The following is an 18477-nucleotide window of genomic DNA, read 5'->3' as shown; positions in this document are numbered from 1 at the left end:
CATCTAATCGTGGGGGACTTCAATATCTGGTTTGAAGAAAGTCAAGCCAACTCCCAAAATTCACTGATTAGACAATTTATAACCATGAAACTAAGACAGCTGGTCAAAGGAACAAAGTACATGGCAGGATACACCCTCGATGTAATCTTCACCAAGGAAAGATTTATCACCACGGCATCACTGATACAAATACTATGGAACGAGCATCTCATCGTCCCATTCGTGATCACACTCCCAACTAAAGTAGGCATTCACCGCCCCCCCCCAATTTCACAACCACCACAAAAAGAAACCAGAAAACCGTCAAATCATGCAACCTATTCGAACAACTGGAGATGACCAAACCATCAACTACAGAACTAGAGCTGGCTGACCTAGACTGGAAACCGGAGCTACTTCACAAATGGATTGCTGACAATTGAAAAGATCGACCCAGAAAATCCATTCACCCCATTAAAATAAAAAAAAAAAGGCAATGGCAAAATGGTTCACCCCACTTCTAAGCACCATGAAAAAGGACAACAAGAATATGGAGTGGGAATGGTAGAAAAAATACAACCCAGACAAAAAGAAGACTGTTCCAGAAACAAATCTGCACATACAAGAAGGAAATACAAAACGCAAAGAAGGAATTATGATGACAGAATCACCAATGCTACCAACACACAAAAAGAAATGATCATTAAAGAAATGAGAAACCCACCACGCTTCAACAACATTCTCCTACGCTCTCAGAGAAAATTTGCAACGACCTGGCAGACCACTTCAAGAACAAAATCAACGACATCCGACAAAGCATACAAAGCAGACCAACCAGAACATTCAACGAACCGGACTCAACAGAGCCACAGAACAAACTCCAAAACTTTCTGGAAATATCAGCAGAGGCATTCGTCTTGCTGGTAACACCATCAGAATATTACAGAAACCTCCTAAATCACTCCCTAGCAACAGGAACTGTACCAAGAACCTTCAAATCAGCATATATCAAACCGCTTTTAAAAAACAAGTGGCGATGTAGAAGACCTCTCCAACTACAGGCCGATTTCAAACATTGCCTACCCAGCAAAAATCCTTGAAACCTACGTATACAAACTAAAACCAAGAAAAACGCCACCTCCTAGACCAAGCACAAGTCGGTTCCAGACCCGCAAGAGGAACAGAAACAGCACTACTATCCATCTGGGACGACCTAAAAACAAAAGCGGACTTCAACACAACCTCAGCCCTGATTCTGCTCGACCTCCCTGCAGCCTTTGACACAGTTAGCCATGACACCTTAACTAAAAGACTACAAGACATAGGCGTAACGGACATGGCACTACTTTGGATTAAATTATTCCTAGCAGACAGACCAGAAGCCGTATGGATAAAACCCTTCAAATTCACCCCACGAGTTAACGACTTGAGTACCACAAGGTTCCTCACTTTCACCACTATACTTCAACATCTACCAGACTCCAGTAATCCGAATCATCAAAAAATACAAAATTACATGCTACAACTACACAGATGACCCTCAAATCATATACAAAATCGAAGACACTAAAGCTGATCACTCAACCCTAATCGAGTGTCTAAAAGAAGTCGAACGCCAACAACTTGAAAATCAACCCGGGAAAGAAATCATGCTTATAACAAAAAAGAAAAAGACCACCACCTACATTCCATGGCCAACAGAAATCAGAACCGTACCAACACCATCTAAGGTAGTAAAAAATCTAGGAGTCCTGATGGACAACACACTAACCTTAGAGCCACAAATAAATGCAATAATCAAGAAATGCTTCTTCCTCCTTCACAAGGCAAGAAGAAACTTACCATTCCTCTCCTTCACCCACAAACCACTCAATCGTCGCCCTCATGTCAAGAATCGACTATGCAAACAGCCTCCATCTCAGGGTACCAAAATACCTCGTGAAGAAACTACAATGGATCCAAAATACAGCTGCCAGACTGCTCCTCAAACTACCCAGAAGAGACCACATCACTCCAGCCCCAAAACCGCTGCATTGGCTCCCAGTCAAACCTTCAAAACAATGTGCATAACACAAGGGCAATCAGCGGACAAGGAGCTGAATTCCTCCAAAAGAAAATAATCTACAAGCCAACGAGACTACTCCGATCAAGCAACAAAATCCGCCTGGAACAAAAACTATACCTTAAGAAAAAACTTGGGGGCTCTTCCTTCTCCAATTTAGCTGCAAAAACCTGGAACAACATCCCAAAAGAAATAAACACATAAGACAACCTGCAATTCAGAAAATTACCAAAAACCTGGCTCTTCAACATCACAGATTCAAACTGAAAAAAGTGAAACAACTGAACGGGAAACAAAGAAAAGCATGACAAAATTCAGGATGAAACTGAAAACATCCAGAATCGACTAATACAACTAGAGACAATGCTAAGTCGAATAGGACACAAGCGACACCCATGAGGACAGAAATCAGCATTCCTAGCCTACTCCAGCCAACAACATCACCTGCCCCTTAATTGCCATCAGGTATACTTGCATAGAGTTGTGTGAATGTTAGCACTTGCCACACTTCAACTAAGTTGTGGACATTGGCATAGGCATTGACCGGATCGAGTTGTGAATGAATGCAGATGCCACCCTGGGCGTAATTACAAGCATTGGCATGTGCCACGTTTCGAAGGGGCTCACGTAGGTGGCAGAGGCCGAACTGGGTCAAGGTTGTGAATGTGAGTGGATGCCATATATGAAAAATGGAGAGTGTCAGCCAGCCCAAGATCTGGACTGAGACGCAGAGGTGCTTGTGCGCCCCACCTGAAGAATACCGAAGTTCAGCGCCTCGCATCCAGACAGCAAAGCCAATTAACCAATCCACTAACAATCTCACCCCTCTGCATACACCTCTCAAACTCTAACCAAACACAACCACAAGCCTAAAATACAACAATTCGCACAAGCTTCACAACAATCCAACAACAAAACAAACCACACTGACTTGCAACAGCAAGCGACGACTACCGACCGTAAAACGGAATTACCGGGCTGAGGCCCCAAACAGAACACCAGTGCTCTCTTGCACTTTCCCAGCTTATTCCCACTAACTCACCCTCCCCCTTTCCCTTTTTTTTTTCCAGAGCCGCCAGAGCGCCAGGGGACCACTCCGGTGGGGATAGTCTGTGGTACAAATATCCTTCAACATTAACATTGGGTCACCCAGCGCCATCAGTGCAATGGCAGAGGAAAGTCTTCCAGATTTCCCAAAGGTTTCAATACCTTCTCTGGGATAAACTACTGCTTCCCAGAGCAGTAGAGTGAAATTGACTTTACTTACATTTGTAACTTTCTAGACCCAGCACACACTATATTACAATAGGGTGCTGGAGGGGTTACCTAGTATCACCTTAGTCTAGCTTCTTATGTAACATTTTTATGTTACCCTTTCCTCGATTAATGGCTGGTGGCAGTGGTTTACTTTTAACTACCGTTGGGTGCATTTACCGCGGGCTGAGTGTGCAGCTGCAGTAAAGCACGCTGGGGTGCTATTTGTGTCAAAAAGGCCTTGGTCTTTTTTCACCACTTCTTTGTGTAAAGGTCCTTCTTGAGATTTACTCTTTATGCCAAACCAGGTTTGGTCCCTTTATTCGCTTTGTCTTTGGCGGGATTCACGAGTGAAGCCAACCTCTGGCTCCAGGGTGTCTGGCTTGGAAGGAAGAGTCGACCACTGGACGAAGGAACCAAAGAAGAACTTGAAGCGGACGCCTACTGAAACTCCTGCACCATTGGTTGGCCCGGTGAAGCCCTGCTGCTGTGCTGAAACTCCAAATTCTTATCGACAGATAAGCCCCTGCAAGGACAACTTCTCCCCTCGTGTTGGTGGGACCAATCAACTCCAAAGTAAGCCACCTGGACATTCTGTCAGAGCTGGTTGACTTTACAGAGTTGCTGCTGGAAACCGAAATGCCAGGGAGCGGAACACCAGATTGTGTGCCTTGCTTCTAAGCTGGCCAAGAGCTCCAGGAAGATCCCCTGGGCTCCCAGGAAGTAGGACTAAGTCTGAGCCCCCTCAGAGTGCAGGACCCCACAAGCAAGGAAAGCCCATCTCGACAGCCAGGAACCGCGGCGTTGCTATTAGCGGTAGATGTGAGAAACAGCCACTTGTCTGAAGATTGCCGGTTGTGAGCGGTGACCGTCCCATTGCAGAGCAGGTGTCCACAGAAGTCCTCCCTCTTGTCCCCACGATGGAGTCCCAGTTACAGTGAGATCTGCAGAGCTGCTCAGGAACAGAAGTCATCTGCTGCACCTTTCCTTCAATACAAAAGGTACTGTAAAAGTCTGAGAGAACTTACCTCTTGCTGTAGAGTTGCTTGCATCTTCTACTACTCACAAGTCTAACGGCTTGTGGTCCTACATTGACAATTCTTTTTCTTCAAAGACTTCTAAAACATTGTGCAAAGACTTTTCTTACTTACCTGCAAATTAGTACTTCAGCTCATATAGACTTTTGCCCATTGACTTTGGCTTAACCTGTTCTTCTGAATAACTCTTATTAGGTGCCCTGAAAGTATTTGCCTGTTTAATATTTGTGGTCTCTTGTATATTTTAAATAACCTTTTTATTTGACTTACTCATGAATGATTCTAAATGCAACAGTGATGTATTAATGTCCCCAGCACCCTAACTACTGAATTCACCTGAGGGTGTAGGTTGTGTGTGTGGGCCATCCCCAAAGGGTACTCACTGATTTAGAGATATTAAGAGTGTGTATTTTATTAAGTCTATTTGAGTGTTACTGTTATATCGCTCCCTTCTGAAGAAGGCTTACTCTGACTGATAAATTAATCATTGTTTATTCAAGAAACCTTGTGTGGAAGTTATTTGGAATACTTGTCACTGCGAATCTCTAACTCCCCTAAAGCTCACATTGACCCTCTTGAGATAAGCCTGGCTGCTCAACACGCTACCAAAACTGTAGTACAAGCTTATACCAAAGGTTGGGTTTCCTATTACCTCTAGTCAGGGTTGTTGAAGTGTTCCAAAAGGTTACTGCATACAATCCTGCCTAACAAGCAGCGTTCACTGATGCTGGGTTAACAGGTTGTTTGCACAGGGTAGTTTCATGGAAAGACACAGGGACATTTGTAGATGTGGGAACCAGGTCTGGCCGGCCCCATTGCAGCCATTAGAATTAGTGTTACTTGTTCCCGGTGTAGCTTGTGGACTATTTTGTTGAGGTGTTGGGAGGGGCAAAGCTTATTCAGATCTCCCTGACAAGTTCATCAGAAGTACATTTCTCTTCTGGGGAAACCTGGATCCCTTCTGGGGAAACCTGGACGCGTTGGCATTACGTATTTTGCAGGGCTGCGAGAAAGTCCATCTCTGGGAAACCCCAATTTGAGAAGACGTTTAGCACGTCTGTGTTTAGTTGCCATTCGTGCTCCGAGAGTAGCATTGTAAGACAATTCATTACTTACCGTAAAAGCATTTCTGATGGTTGTATCTGCTTAGATTAACATGCTGTGCATAGTCCGACATCCAGTGGTCACTGCAGAGTATTGCATTTTGTTTTTCGTAGACAAAAAGGGGACGTCGACAAGGCGTGTCTGAAACACTATCCCTATAGTGACGTGCAGTCTACCCATAATCCCTCACGTGTTGAGGTCCCTCGGTTTGTATTTTTTCTGCCCTGAGGGAGCCTATCAGACGCAAGTGAGTACAGAAAAGAGAACGGTAATGATGTCTATGTTCCTTCCATACGAGCGGAGAGGAAAGGTGGGCGCATGTGAATCTAAGCTGATACAACCATCAGAAATGTTTTTACGGTAAGTAATGCATTGTCTTCTGATGTTTGTTAATCTGCTTAGAATCGCATGCTGTGCATAGACTAGCAAGCAGTACCCGGAGTTGGAGGTGGGTTGTGAGAAGGAACAGTAGAAAATAGATGTCTTAACACTGCTTGCCCCACCTGGGAAACAGATCTAGAGTGGGCATCTAGACAGTAGTGTTTTGTAAAAGTGTGTACAGAACTCCAGGTTGCCGCTTTGCAAATGGACTCCAGAGGGACATTTGCAATGAATGCTATGGAAGCCCGAGTGTCTCGAGTAGAATGTGCTCTTGGCTTGAAGGGTAGTTCTCTCTTAGCAAGAGTGTAATGGAGTGATGCATTGGACAATCCATAAAGAAATAGTGGATTTTGAAACTGCATCTCCTTCTCTTCCTGCTGCCACCGAGACAGAACCAATTAGTCTTTCTCAGAGGTCTTGTTCTTTCCATGTAAAACATGACAGCCCTGCGTACATCTAGTGTATGCAGGCTCTTTTCTCCCAAACTTGAAGGGTTTTGAAAGAACGTCGGTAGTTCTATTGATTGGTTGACATGGAATCTAGAAATAAATTTTGCTGCAAACCTAGGATATGTGCGTAGAACCACCTTATCCTTGTGAACTGTTACAAAGGGGTCTAGTATAGAGAGCGCTTGTAGTTCACTCACTCTCCTAATGAAGGTGATAGCTATTAAGAAAGCAGTTGTAAGAGCAAGGTCTTTAAGGGATGCTTTGTGCATGGGTTCAAAGGGTGAGGCCATAAGCCTGGTAAGTACCACATTTAGGTCCCATCCGAGAGCTGGGTTAGCTATATGAGGGTGTATTCCCTTTACTCCCTCCAGGAAGGCCTTAATAAATGGGACTTTCCACCACAACACTTTGTGTTGAGAAGTGGTGTATGCGGAAAGTGCAGCTAGATGAACTTTAATGGAATTAAAGACCAGACCTGAGTCTAATAAGTGGGTCAGGTAAAGAACAATCTGTGTGAGAGCACTCAACTGGGTTGATGCCCTTATCTCTACACCAGATGACAAATCTTTTCCATTTGCTGGAATAGCAGTGACGAGTGTTAGGTTTCCTAGCCTCCTTAAGAATGTCCATGCATCTTTGAGGCAGTTGTAAAGGTCCAAATTATATGACCCCAGGAGCCAGGCTGCTAAGTTCAGGGTCTATGGGCATGGGTGTAGTGTTCTGCCCTTGTCCTGTGACAGCATGTTGTACAGGCAGGGAAGTTTCACGGGAGGAGATAGAGACATTTCCATCAAGTGAGCGAACCATGGCTGCCGGGCCCACAAAGGGGCCATTAGTATCATGGTAACTGGTTCCTGGTGCATCTTGTTGAGAAGGGGAGTCAGGGGAAAAGCGTAAACAAATTTACCTGACCATGGTATCGATAAACCATTCCCCTTGGATTGGTTCTGGGGGTACCTGGAGGCGTAATCTTGGCATTGGGAGTTCTCCAGAGTTGCGAACAGATCTATTTCTGGGAATCCCCATTGTGTGAAGACAAGGTCTTCTTGTAACTGCCATTCGTACTCTGCGGGCAGAGGGAAGTCTCTGCTGAGTTCGACTGCCAGCAGATTGAGTTCCCCTGGTACATGTTGTGACAACAGGAACATGTGTTTGAGAGCCCACTTCCAGATGTTCTGGGACAGCTTGGACAGTCCAGGAGAGTGGGTGCCCCCTTGCTTGTTCAGACAGTACATGGCTGTGGTGCTGTCTGAGGACCATCACCGTCTTCCCTTGCATGTGTGCCTGGGAAGCCTTCAGTGCTTTGAAGACCGCTAGCAGTTCCAGCAAGTTTGTGTGTTTGGACACTACGCTTGGAGTCCAAACTCCATGTGCAGTCTGATGGGATAGGTGAGCCCCCCCCCCCATCCTGTGAGGGATGCGTCTGTGGTTAGAGTGGCCTCCACTGCGGAGGTAGCGAATGGTTTCCCTATTAGAAGGTTTTCCTTCAACCACCAACGTAGCGAGGGAACGAAGGCCTGCAAGACCACCACTAGAACGTCCCATGGTCCGTTGGCCTGACACCACTGGCTGTTGAGCCAACCTTGCATTGGACGCATGCGCAGTCGCGCGTGAGGTACCAAATATATACATGACGCCATCATTCCTAGCAAACGCATTGTTTTGCGCACCGTCACCTCTGGACCGGCCACATATTGAGGGATCTGAAACAGCATATTTTGGACCTTCTCTTTGGAGGGGAAGGCGAGGACGTCCTTTGTTCGAATTAGAGCCCCTAGGAATTGTTTGATCTGGCTGGGGTCTAGGCTGGACTTTATTCTCGTTGATAGCGAAGCCCAGTTGGAACAAAAGGTCTACAGTATTTTGGGTATTTGACAAGCATGTTTCGTAAGAATCCCCTGTTATCAGCCAATCGTCGAGGTAAGGGTATACTGGGATGGACAACCTGCACAGGTGGGCCGCCGCCACTGCCAGTACTTTCGTGAATACTCTTGGTGCTGACGCTATGCCGAAGGGTAGCACTCTGAACTGGTAGTGTTTGCCCTCTATCATGAACCTAAGGTATTTTCTGTGCGCTGGCAACATTAAAATATGAAAGTATGCATCTTTCATGTCCAGTGTTGTCATGTAATCTCCCTGCGAAAGTAGGGAGATTACTTCCTGTAGGGTAACCATGCGAAATTTTTGAGGTTTGACAAATTTGTTTGCTGGGCGCAGATCTAGTACAGGGCGCATGGTGAAGTCCTTTTTGGGTACAAGGAAGTACACTGAATAAATACCTTCCATTACCTGTGATAAAGGCACGACCTCTATTGCTCCTTTTAGTAGCAGTAGTTCCACTTCTTGAAGAGCGAGGTGTTCTGATGACAGGTGTCGTCCCCTTCGGGGTCTGTACTTGGGGGACCGACTAAATTCTATACAGTACCTGTGGGCTATAGTTGACAATACCCATCAGTCTGATGTTATTCCCTCCCATGCTGGTAGGAAAGATGTTAACCATCCCCCGACCAGTGATGCATGGGAGGGGACCCGGATCTTCAGGTCATTTGGTGTTGGTAGCCGGGGAACCTCTGGGAGCGGGGCCCTGACCTCTGCCCTTGCCACGGCGCTGTCCTCTTTGCGTGTACTGGCCACTGGGTCCCTGAGTAGAGGACCAGTTGCCTGAAGTGTACGGTTGTTGCTGCTGTTGGCGTTGCCCACAAAAAAAGCATTTGTTGCCAAATCCTTGCTTATTGGGAGGCCTTGAGATTTGGTCTAAGGTCTTGAAAGAGTCGAACTCTTTCTTTGCAGTCTCCAGTGCGTCGTCCACTGCCTTCCCAAAGAGGTTAGACTCCTCTATTGGTTTGTTAATGAGTGACACCTGTGTTTCTGGCTTAAAACCGGAATTACGGAGCCAGACATGACGCTTCACACAAATTCCCTGTACTAAGGAACGGCCCGCCGTTTCTGCAGCATCAAGAGTGGTTTTAATGATGCTCTGGTTAACCAGAGTTAATTCTGTTACTGTGGCCAATAAGCGAGTTCTTAAGGGCTCAGGAACTTCCTCTAGGTTTTGCCGTAATTTTCCCCATTGGGCATCAGCATAACTTGCCAGCAGTGTATTATTGGCAATCCTGGTTGAAAAAGCTGCCGGGCTGTAATTCTCTTACCCAGGGCATAGAGCTTTTTTCCTTCCTTGTCTGGGGGTACTTCGCTGGTTGACAGCGGAACCCCCGCTCTTTTCCTTGTGGCAGTTACCACCAATGAATCCGGAATTGAGTGACCCCTAATGTATAATGGGGCTGACTGAGAGGGAGTAAACAATTTTTCAAATCTGGGATTGACTCCTCTTAGCAGTGCAGGTGTGGACAGCAATGGAGTAATTCGTCTCTTAACTGAGGCGAGGAGGGGAATGGTTTGGCTAGTAGGATGATCTTTTCCACAAAATCAGTACCGGGGGTAATTTCGCCAGTCTCAATCTCGAAATGCGCTGCAGCCTTTCGAAGTAGCGCATTGAAGGTGGGTTGATCATCTATTGGTGATGGATTCCTGACCGGTGTGGTCTGAGGAGAGGGAAGGTTTAGGATGTCAGGGTCTGTAGACTGTTGGTGACTGCCAGGGCTGTGAGCCACCTTCATCTGGGTCTTCCTCGAAGCCCCCCCTCCCACCAATGTCAGTGTTTTCCTCAAAACCTTCTGTTCCTATGTTTTGTTGGTCTTCTCTATTTAAGAACTCCTCATCTTCCTGGAAGTGAGGGTCTTCCTCAGTGAGGTCATAAGTATTCATGTCCTCTTGGTAGGGGTTAAATAATCTAGGATATTTAGTCCTTGGGTCCTCCTGAAGCGCATCCCTTGGTCTCTTAGGTGTCTTATTTTCAGGAATTGACATAAATCTGTCCAGCTTGTCCATGCATGACTGGAATCTCAACAGTCCAGTATGGTAAACCAGAATGGTATGGAGGCGAAAAAGGAGGTCCCTCTGCCTCTAACCATCTAGGTCTGTCCCATAACGTCGAGGATAAGGTCCCTTCGCCTTCTGAGGAACTTCTCTCAGACTATGGCCTTCTTTCGACGGCGGGAGCGATCCCTGCCTTCCTTCCGGCATCCTCGGCGCTTCCCTGGCATTGTGAGCGGTTTTCGGCGTGTCACTCGCCGTCCCTTTCTGGCCGTCCTTGGAAACTATACGCGTCAAGCTCTCGACGATTAGTTTCTCCGTCGAGGGTTGGACTGGCGTCGTGCTGGGAGGTGCAAAGTCTTTTTCGGCAACGATAGCGCTCTTACGAGGCGCGTCGCCTGATGTTTTGGTGGTAGCGTGCTTGTCTGTAGGTAGCCCAGTCGAAGTCGCGGCGGGGAGGGCTTGCGACCCTTACGGTCGGCGGAGGTCGCCGGTAGGCCCGGCGTCTCCTTTGACGCTAGGGCTGTCTTCGACATGCCGTGGGTTGTGTGCTTGTGTTTGTGTTTTCTGTGTTCATCCGTGTCGCCGGGGTGTTCATCCCCATAAGCAGGGCGTGAGCCGAGCTTGTTGGGGCTGGGGACAGACGAGGAGCGGGAACGCTCCACAGAGGGGTGTACGACCTCCGACACAGAGATCGGGTTATCACTATCCTCGTCACACTCGGCGGCGGCGGGTGAGGAATCAGACCTAGACACAGCATAGGCTGCCCACCTCTTGATCCTGCGGTCCTTTAAAGTCTTAGGCTTAAGAAGCTTACAGGCCGCACAGCCGTCCTCTTTGTGGTAGAGGGGCAAGCAACGGTTACACCGTTTGTGCTTGTCTTTCCAAGTGAATTTGCCCTTGCAGCGCGGGCAAAATCTAAAGGGAGTCCTCTCCAAAGCTGAGGATACAGTTAAACGTGACAACGACCCCGAAGGAAAGGGAGGGTAAAGAGAAAGGCATTCTCAGAAAGAACAAGAAATGTCCCACAACCCCACTCTCCCTACTGTCTTAGGCCGGCGAGGCCAAGCCACGTGTTCGGCAGCGCCGAAGGACCTCCTCTGTCTAAGTCACCGCCGTAGAGTTCTTATTCGGTGGTGAAAACAGCTTCTCAGCTACGACGTCGAAGGAGGGTTCTAATGTATAATGTTAAATAGCGACCAAAGGGTCGAGTAAATGTGCTTGCAATTTCCCTCGAGGAGCTCCGTGTAAAGGCGACCAATATCTGGGCGGAAAAAAACAATCTGAGGGACCTCGACGTGTGAGGGATTGTGGGTACACTGCACGTCACTATAGGGATAGTGTTTCAAACACGCCTTGTCGACGTCCCCTTTTCCACTACGAAAAACAAAATGCAATACTCTGCAGGGACCACTGGATGTCGGACTATGCACAGCATGTGATTCCAAGCAGATTATCAAACAATCTTAGTAAGTCTCTCGAGCATATCTAGTTCCCCTGGAACATATTGTGCCAATAGGGACATGTAATGCAGTGCCCACCGCCAGATGTCTGGGCTGGTTTAGACAGCCCTGGAGAAAGCACAACCCCTCCTCCCCCCAATACCCCCTCTGGACCCCACAATTTGTATTTGTTTACATAAAACATGGCTGTGGTACTGTCCGTCAGGAATAGGACTGGTGTGCGCTAGCTGAGTCTTCAAGGCTTGAAGTGCTTTGAGAATTGCTACTGGGTCAAGAAGGTTGATGTGCAGCCAGGTTAGCGCCTGTGTCCCGGCCGTGAACAGTGTGATGCAGGAAGAGAGCATCTCACCCAGTCACAGATGAGTGTCATGAGAGTGGCCTCGATCGCTGGTGTGTGGAAAGGCTGTACCTTTAGCAGATTGGCAGTTTCAAAACTGTAGCGATTGAACCAGAGGTTGGGAAACCACCACTAGATCGTCCCATGACCCACACTGTTTCGGCGCACAGTACTGAGGTGTTTGAAACAGCCTGTTTTGGACCCTCTCTTCGGAGGGGTAGACTACACCAACCCCTGTTTTGATTAGTGCCCCCAGAAGAACAAGTTACTTACCAACTGGTAACGTTCTTTCGATTTGATGTTCCTCCAACGTATTCGTCATCTTAGATGCATTCCATTCAGCTGCTTTGGAAATGTTTTCTCGGCAGAGGGCGCCGCGCGTCGATGTCGTTGAGTTGATGGTCCCTCAAAGGCCTCCGTCGAGGGCGACGTCATCGGGTATACAAGAAGCATGCACGGTGCCCGTCGGCATCAGTTCTGTTTTCCCCCCTCTTGCTCTACTGTGTAGATTGTGCTGGTAGTCAGTTATCAGCCTTGCAATAGTTGTAGTGGCAATAATCCGGAAAATGTACAGAGGGGTAGGATGGGAGGGCGATGAGGATTACGTTAGAGGAAAATCAAATCGATAGAACGTTACCAGTTGGTAAGTAACTTGTTCTTCGAATGGATTGTGTCCTCCAACGTATTCCTCATCTTAGTTAGACTCCCAAAGCAGTATAGAAAAATTTCCAGAGGAGGGAGTAGATTTTTGATACCATTATAAGGTGGAATATAGCACTGCTTTACCAAAAGCAAGCTCCTTATACTGAGAAGCATCCAGAGTTGAAGACCAAGTTGATGCGTCACAAATGGATTTCATGGGAACACCTCTATGAAGGGTTGTTGAAGAGGCAATGCCTCTGGTGGAATGGGCCCTTAAGCCTTCTGGTGGGTCTTTTCCCGCCAATCTGTAGCATTCTGAAATGCAAAGCACAATCTAACGTGATATGGCTTGTTTTGACACCGATTGACCCAATTTCCTTCCAGTGTAGACAATGAAAAGTTGATTATCCACTCTAAGCTTGGAAAGCCTAGAAATGTAAAAGCTTAAAGCTCTTCTCGGGTCCAACCTGTGCCATCTTTCCTCCTCCTTACTAGGATGAGGTGGAGGGTAGAACAATTTTCTGATTTAAATGAAAATCGGACACAACTTTAGGCAAAAATGAGGGTTTAAACCCTTAATACCACTCTGTTCCTATGGAACACAGTATATGGTGGCCCGGAAGACAGTGCCTGCAATTCGCTCACTTCTTGCAGATGTTAAAGCAACTAGGAAAGCGGTTGTCAATGTTCGTAATCTTAATGGACAAGTGTGCAGGGATTCAAAGGGGGCACACATTAAGAATTTTAGAACCAGATTAAAAACCCAAATTGGTACTTGGAAGGGGTAAGGAGGAAACACATTGGTGAGTCCCTTTAAGAATTGCACTATTAAAGGAATTTTGAAATGGAAGCATTCTTCCGAAGAGCGCTTGAAAATGCAAAGCGCTGCAAGATAGCCTTTAATGGTCCCAACATTCAGACCTCTATGTGCTAGGGACAAGAGGAAGGACAACACTTCCGGAATGGAACAAAGAAAAGGATCAACATTCTTTTCTCTGCACCAGTTGCAAAACTTTTTCCAATGGCAACGGTATAGAGATTTTGTTGCTGGCCTTCTTGTCGAAAGCAATACCTCCATGACATCACCTGGAAGGTCCCAATCCTTGTATCTCAGCCTTTCAGATACCAAGCATGAAGGTTTAGCGTCTTGACCTCTGGATGGAGAACCTGGCCCTCCATTTGAGAGAGAAGGTCCTCTCTCGGCGGAAGACGTAATGGAGGACAGATGGACATGTCTAGAAGGTCTGGGTACCACGTTCTCCTGGCCCAATCCGGGGTAATTAGAATCATGCGGTTTTCAAACCGTCTCAATCTCCTGATGACCTAAGGAACGACAGAAATCTGAGGGAACGCATATAATAGTGGGAAGTTCCTCTCCACCACAAACGCGTCCCCTAGGGCTCCTCTCGGGGGAAATTTCCTTGAGCAATACTTTTCGCACTTCTGGTTGATTCCTGTCGCAAAAAGGTCTACTTGAGGGGTTCCCCAAAGGGGAAGATCTCTTGAATCGCTTCCTGAGCCAGTTCCCACTCGTGGGACACCGTGCTCTGCCTGCTCAGAGCGTCCGCCGTCATTCTGCTCCCCGGGTAGATTAACAGCCGTTAAGGAGATTCCTTCTTGAATTGCCCAATACCAGAGCCACATTGCCTCTCTGCACAGAGGTAGTGACCCCACACCACCTCTTGTTTAGTTAATGCATGGACACGGTTTTGTCTGTCATTATCAGGACATTTTTTCCTGTGACAGATGGCAGAAAAGCCTGCAGCGCTAGTCTGATTGCTCTCAGCTCCAAAAAAGGTTGATGTGTAGTTCAGACTCCGATGGAGACCAACGACTGCTGATTGCCAGATCGTTGGCATGAGTTCCCCACCCCATGAGTGAGACGTCTGTCACTACTGTAATATCTGGCCATGGTTGCCAAAACTGTTCTCCTTTTAGGATATTCTCTGTGCAAGTCCACCACAGAAGATCCTGTGGAACCTTGTTCGGAATCTGAAGAAAATCTGTCATCTGACCTGATAACTGGGACCATTGAGTATTTAGAGCCCATTGAAGGGAACTCATCCTCAGGCGTGCCTCTGACACTAGGAAGATGCAGGATGCCATGAGGCCAAGCAACCTTAAATCGTCACAGGCCTGGAGATTTTGGAATTTGGAAACCATCTGAAGAATGTCTTGAGCCTTCGACTCGGGAGGCGAGCTCTTTACCAAGGATGTGTCTAGTACAGCCCCTATGTACTGGAGCTGTTGGGAAGGTGTAATTTGTGACTTCTTGAAATTGAGGGAGAAGCCCAGTCTGTGGAGGAAGTGGCAGGTGACTTTCAGATGATCCATTGCTTGTTCGGCAGAACGTGCCCTGATCAACCAATCGTCCAGGTAGGGGTAGACGTGAATCCCCTCTCCTGAGGTGCGCTGCCACTACTACCATTAACTTGGTGAAGACCCTCAGGGCAGAAGTCAATCCGAATAGCAGGACTCGAAACTGATGGCGTGTGTCGCCAACTACGAACCTCAGGTATTTTCTCTGTTTGAGATGAATTGGCACATGAAAATAAGCATCCTGGAAGCCCAATGACGCCAACCAATCCTGAAGTTGAAGAGCCATAAGGATCTGAGAAAGAGTAACCATCTTGAACTTGTCCTTCCTGAGGAGCTTGTTCAAGCCTCTTAAATCCAAGATGAGTCTCAGTCCTCTGTCCTTCTTGGGGATCAAAAAGTAAGGGTAGTACCATCCCTCGTTTCTCCCGCTACAGGTACTGGCTCTACAGCACCTTTCTCCAGCAGGGTTAGAACTTCCTGCTGTAAGAGCGGGTCTGAAAACTTCAAAGGGTGTCTCCCTGGTGGATTGCTTTGAGGTTGCGTTAGAAAAGGAAGGCAGTAACCTTGGGCTATTATTTCTAAAGCCCAAACATCTGAAGTAATGGCTCGCCATTCATGCAGATGCTGTGACAGTCTGCCTCCCACAGGCGTCTTGTGATGAAAGTCCTCAAAATGGTTTTGTGGCGGTTGCTGCAGCCACTGATGTCAAAGAGGCTGCAGCTGGAGCTGGCTTTGCACGGTGTTCTCGTCCACCACGAGTGGTCTTCCTCTGGCCCCTTTGACTGGCCATTCCTCTCGCCTTTCCATAGGAGTAATAACAATAGGCTCATCCTCTCCAAGATTGTCCTGACGCACCAAAAGGCTGAGGTTGTCTAATAACAGCACCTAAAGATTTGGGAGCTGCTTTTGAGGTCTGAAACCTCTCAAGGCTCTTGTCAGCCTTGTTGCCAAAAAGGTAAGACCCGTCAAAGGGCATGTTCAGAAGACTGTTTTGCACTTCTGGTGCGAAAACGGACTTCTATAACCACGCAAATCTGCGCATTACTGTGCTAGTGTCCATGGATCTGCTCACACCATCTGCAGTGTCCAATCCAGACTGAAGGGATTCCTGCATGGCCTCCTTTCCATATTTAACAATGGATAGGAATCCTTCCTTTTCATCCCCTTCTGGTATGTGCTCCACTGCCATTGCAATGGACTCGCACAGTGTACGAAAATTTTGCCAAGGCATATGTGGAGTTGGCTGATTTTAATGCCATACTTCCAGCTGATGATACCTTGCGTGCCCAACCATCCACACGCTTGGCGTCCCTATCTGGAGGGATAGAAGGGTAAGCCACCTTATCTGAAGCTGTGGCCGCCTAGACCACCAGACTCTCGGCAGTGCGGTATTTAGACAGATCGCTGGGGTCACTACTGGAAGGGCGGTATTTTGAAGTCAGGATTTTATTTACCAGAGGAATAGAGTCCGGAGTCTCCCAATTTTTGGCCACCCTATTTTGCAAGGCTATATGGAAGGGTAAAATTGGATCTTCGGTGGCACCATGATCCGATATAATCGGTCAGATCATCCTGAATGAATTGGGTTGGTGGTCTAGCCCATCCTAAATAATTGACCACCTTCGTCATTAGTTGACGGTATGAGGGACTGGCATGTTTCCGTGGTTCTGGCTTGCCAAAATCTGTTTCAGGCGAAGTATCAAGGCCACTTGCATTATGTAGGTTTTCCAACTAGTCCCTCCTCCTGCTTTCCTCAGGCATTCTGGGACATTTTTTTTTTTTTTTTTAATTTCATTTAGTTTTTACAAACTTTTCGAAATGTATAACTATAAGAACACATTACGTGTAAGAGACAAAAGAAAAATCTTAATAAGACATAAAAAACTATATAGGATAAAACTAACATCATTTCCAATTCCACATTTGGACTACTACTAAAACTCTACATTTTGCTTCTGTACATTTGTTTTCCGCTATTCAAGATAGTCCATGACTTTACTTATTTAATAGTCTGTTCGATCTTGTGTGTTTTTTTTTTTTTTCTTTCTCATTCTTTCACTTTCTTCTGTCAATCGATAACATCACCTATATTTGTGGCGGCTCCTCGTCAGCTGATTCTATTGGATTGGTCTCTAAACGTATTTGGATTTGATCTAGAAATCTCATTGTGGCGATCCTTAGGGTTTTGCTCTCGCCAGTGTGTAGATGCCTCCACCATTCTTCTGCATTGTATGTCAGAACTCGGTTCCTCTCACGCCTTAAACATAGTTCGCGCTGATCCTTTAATTCAGCACAAAACAATATCAAATGCTTTAGGTTTTCGTCTTCTCTGGCACACAACCTACACTTGGAGTTACTTGTTTCAATTGACCTTCTCCAAATTAGAACTTCTTTTGTTTCGAAGATATTTAATCTGAACTTCAGGTATAATTTTCTTAGTCGTTTGCACGGTGATAGCATTAAATAGTTTGCAAGTATGTTACGTTTTTTGGCTTCTGATGGTGCATTATTCATACACTTGTGTGCCGCTCTTTTCTCACATACTTGGATCCAGTCTAGATCTAATAATTTCTTTTTCACCAGGTCGGGGTTCTGCCATAACGTTTGTTCATCCGACCCCACCTGTGCAAGAATCTCTTTACACTGGCTCTTCCATTCATCTAATGCAGATTGCCTTGTACTCTTCTTTTGACTTAAAATTTTGACAGATGGTAAGTTTGCTTCTGCATTCGTTTTTCTAAACAAGGCCAACTTATTCCAGGCAATCCGTGCATTGAGTGATGAAACCCCTACTTCGTACAGCACACAGGCCGTTGGCGTTCCTTGAGGAACTTGCAGTATTTTCTTCCAAAAGACTCCTTCACATCGTGACCATACCTTGTGATCAACCCCGAACATATTTTCAGCTCCATACGTAAGGATTGGGGTCACTTTTCCTTGATAGAATCTTCTTACGGGATCGTACGTAAATTTCCCGTATTTTTTCTGTATGATATTAACTTGCGTTGTGAGCTGCTTGCAACTATGTAGTAGCTTTCTCAACATTGGCTCGTCGTTTATGTTGGAATTAATGATGGTTCCTAGATATCTCGTATAGGGTACCTTATGTATCTTTTTTGGTCCTACATACCATGATAACTTCTGATTTTTGGATTTCCGTCCTCTTAAGTTTTCCAACACTATAATTTTGGATTTCGCAGCATTGATCTCTAGCCCCAGGTCTTCAGTAAATTCTGAGAGCCGTTAATTTTCGTTGTAAACCAATGGGAGTGCGTTCCAAAATTACCATGTCATCTGTGTATAGAATGTGATTTATCTCAACTCCATTTATAGATGGTGGACAGACACCACCGATGCTAGTGCGGGTCCTACATCAGCAATGTAAAAATTGAAAAGTGTAGCTCCTAATGGGCATCCTTGTTTGACACCCCTCTCGGTCGGTATTGGTCTTGTTAAATTTCCTTCTTTGTCTAACCTCACTTGGATCGAAGTTTCAGAGTAAAGATCCTTTATCGCCTGGAGCAGACATGTATTGCACCCTTTTTTTTCTAGTTTCGACCATAGGCTTTCTCTATCG

The 18477-nt window shown here is 46.3% G+C and overlaps 1 protein-coding gene across 12 annotated transcripts in view; it reads right to left on the bottom strand.

Moving 5' to 3' along the window:
• UBAP2L (ubiquitin associated protein 2 like) overlaps window positions 1-18477 on the bottom strand; it is a 1950223-nt gene that overhangs the window by 1268975 nt on the left and 662771 nt on the right. The gene's annotated exons all lie outside the window — the stretch shown is intronic.

This window comes from Ambystoma mexicanum, chromosome 1p (assembly GCF_040938575.1).
Source record: "Ambystoma mexicanum isolate Mex_15411 chromosome 1p, UKY_AmexF1_1, whole genome shotgun sequence".
NCBI classification, from domain to species: domain Eukaryota; kingdom Metazoa; phylum Chordata; class Amphibia; order Caudata; family Ambystomatidae; genus Ambystoma; species Ambystoma mexicanum.
The sequence above is the reverse complement of the archived record's forward strand: the minus strand, read 5'-3'. Positions and strand labels throughout refer to the sequence as shown.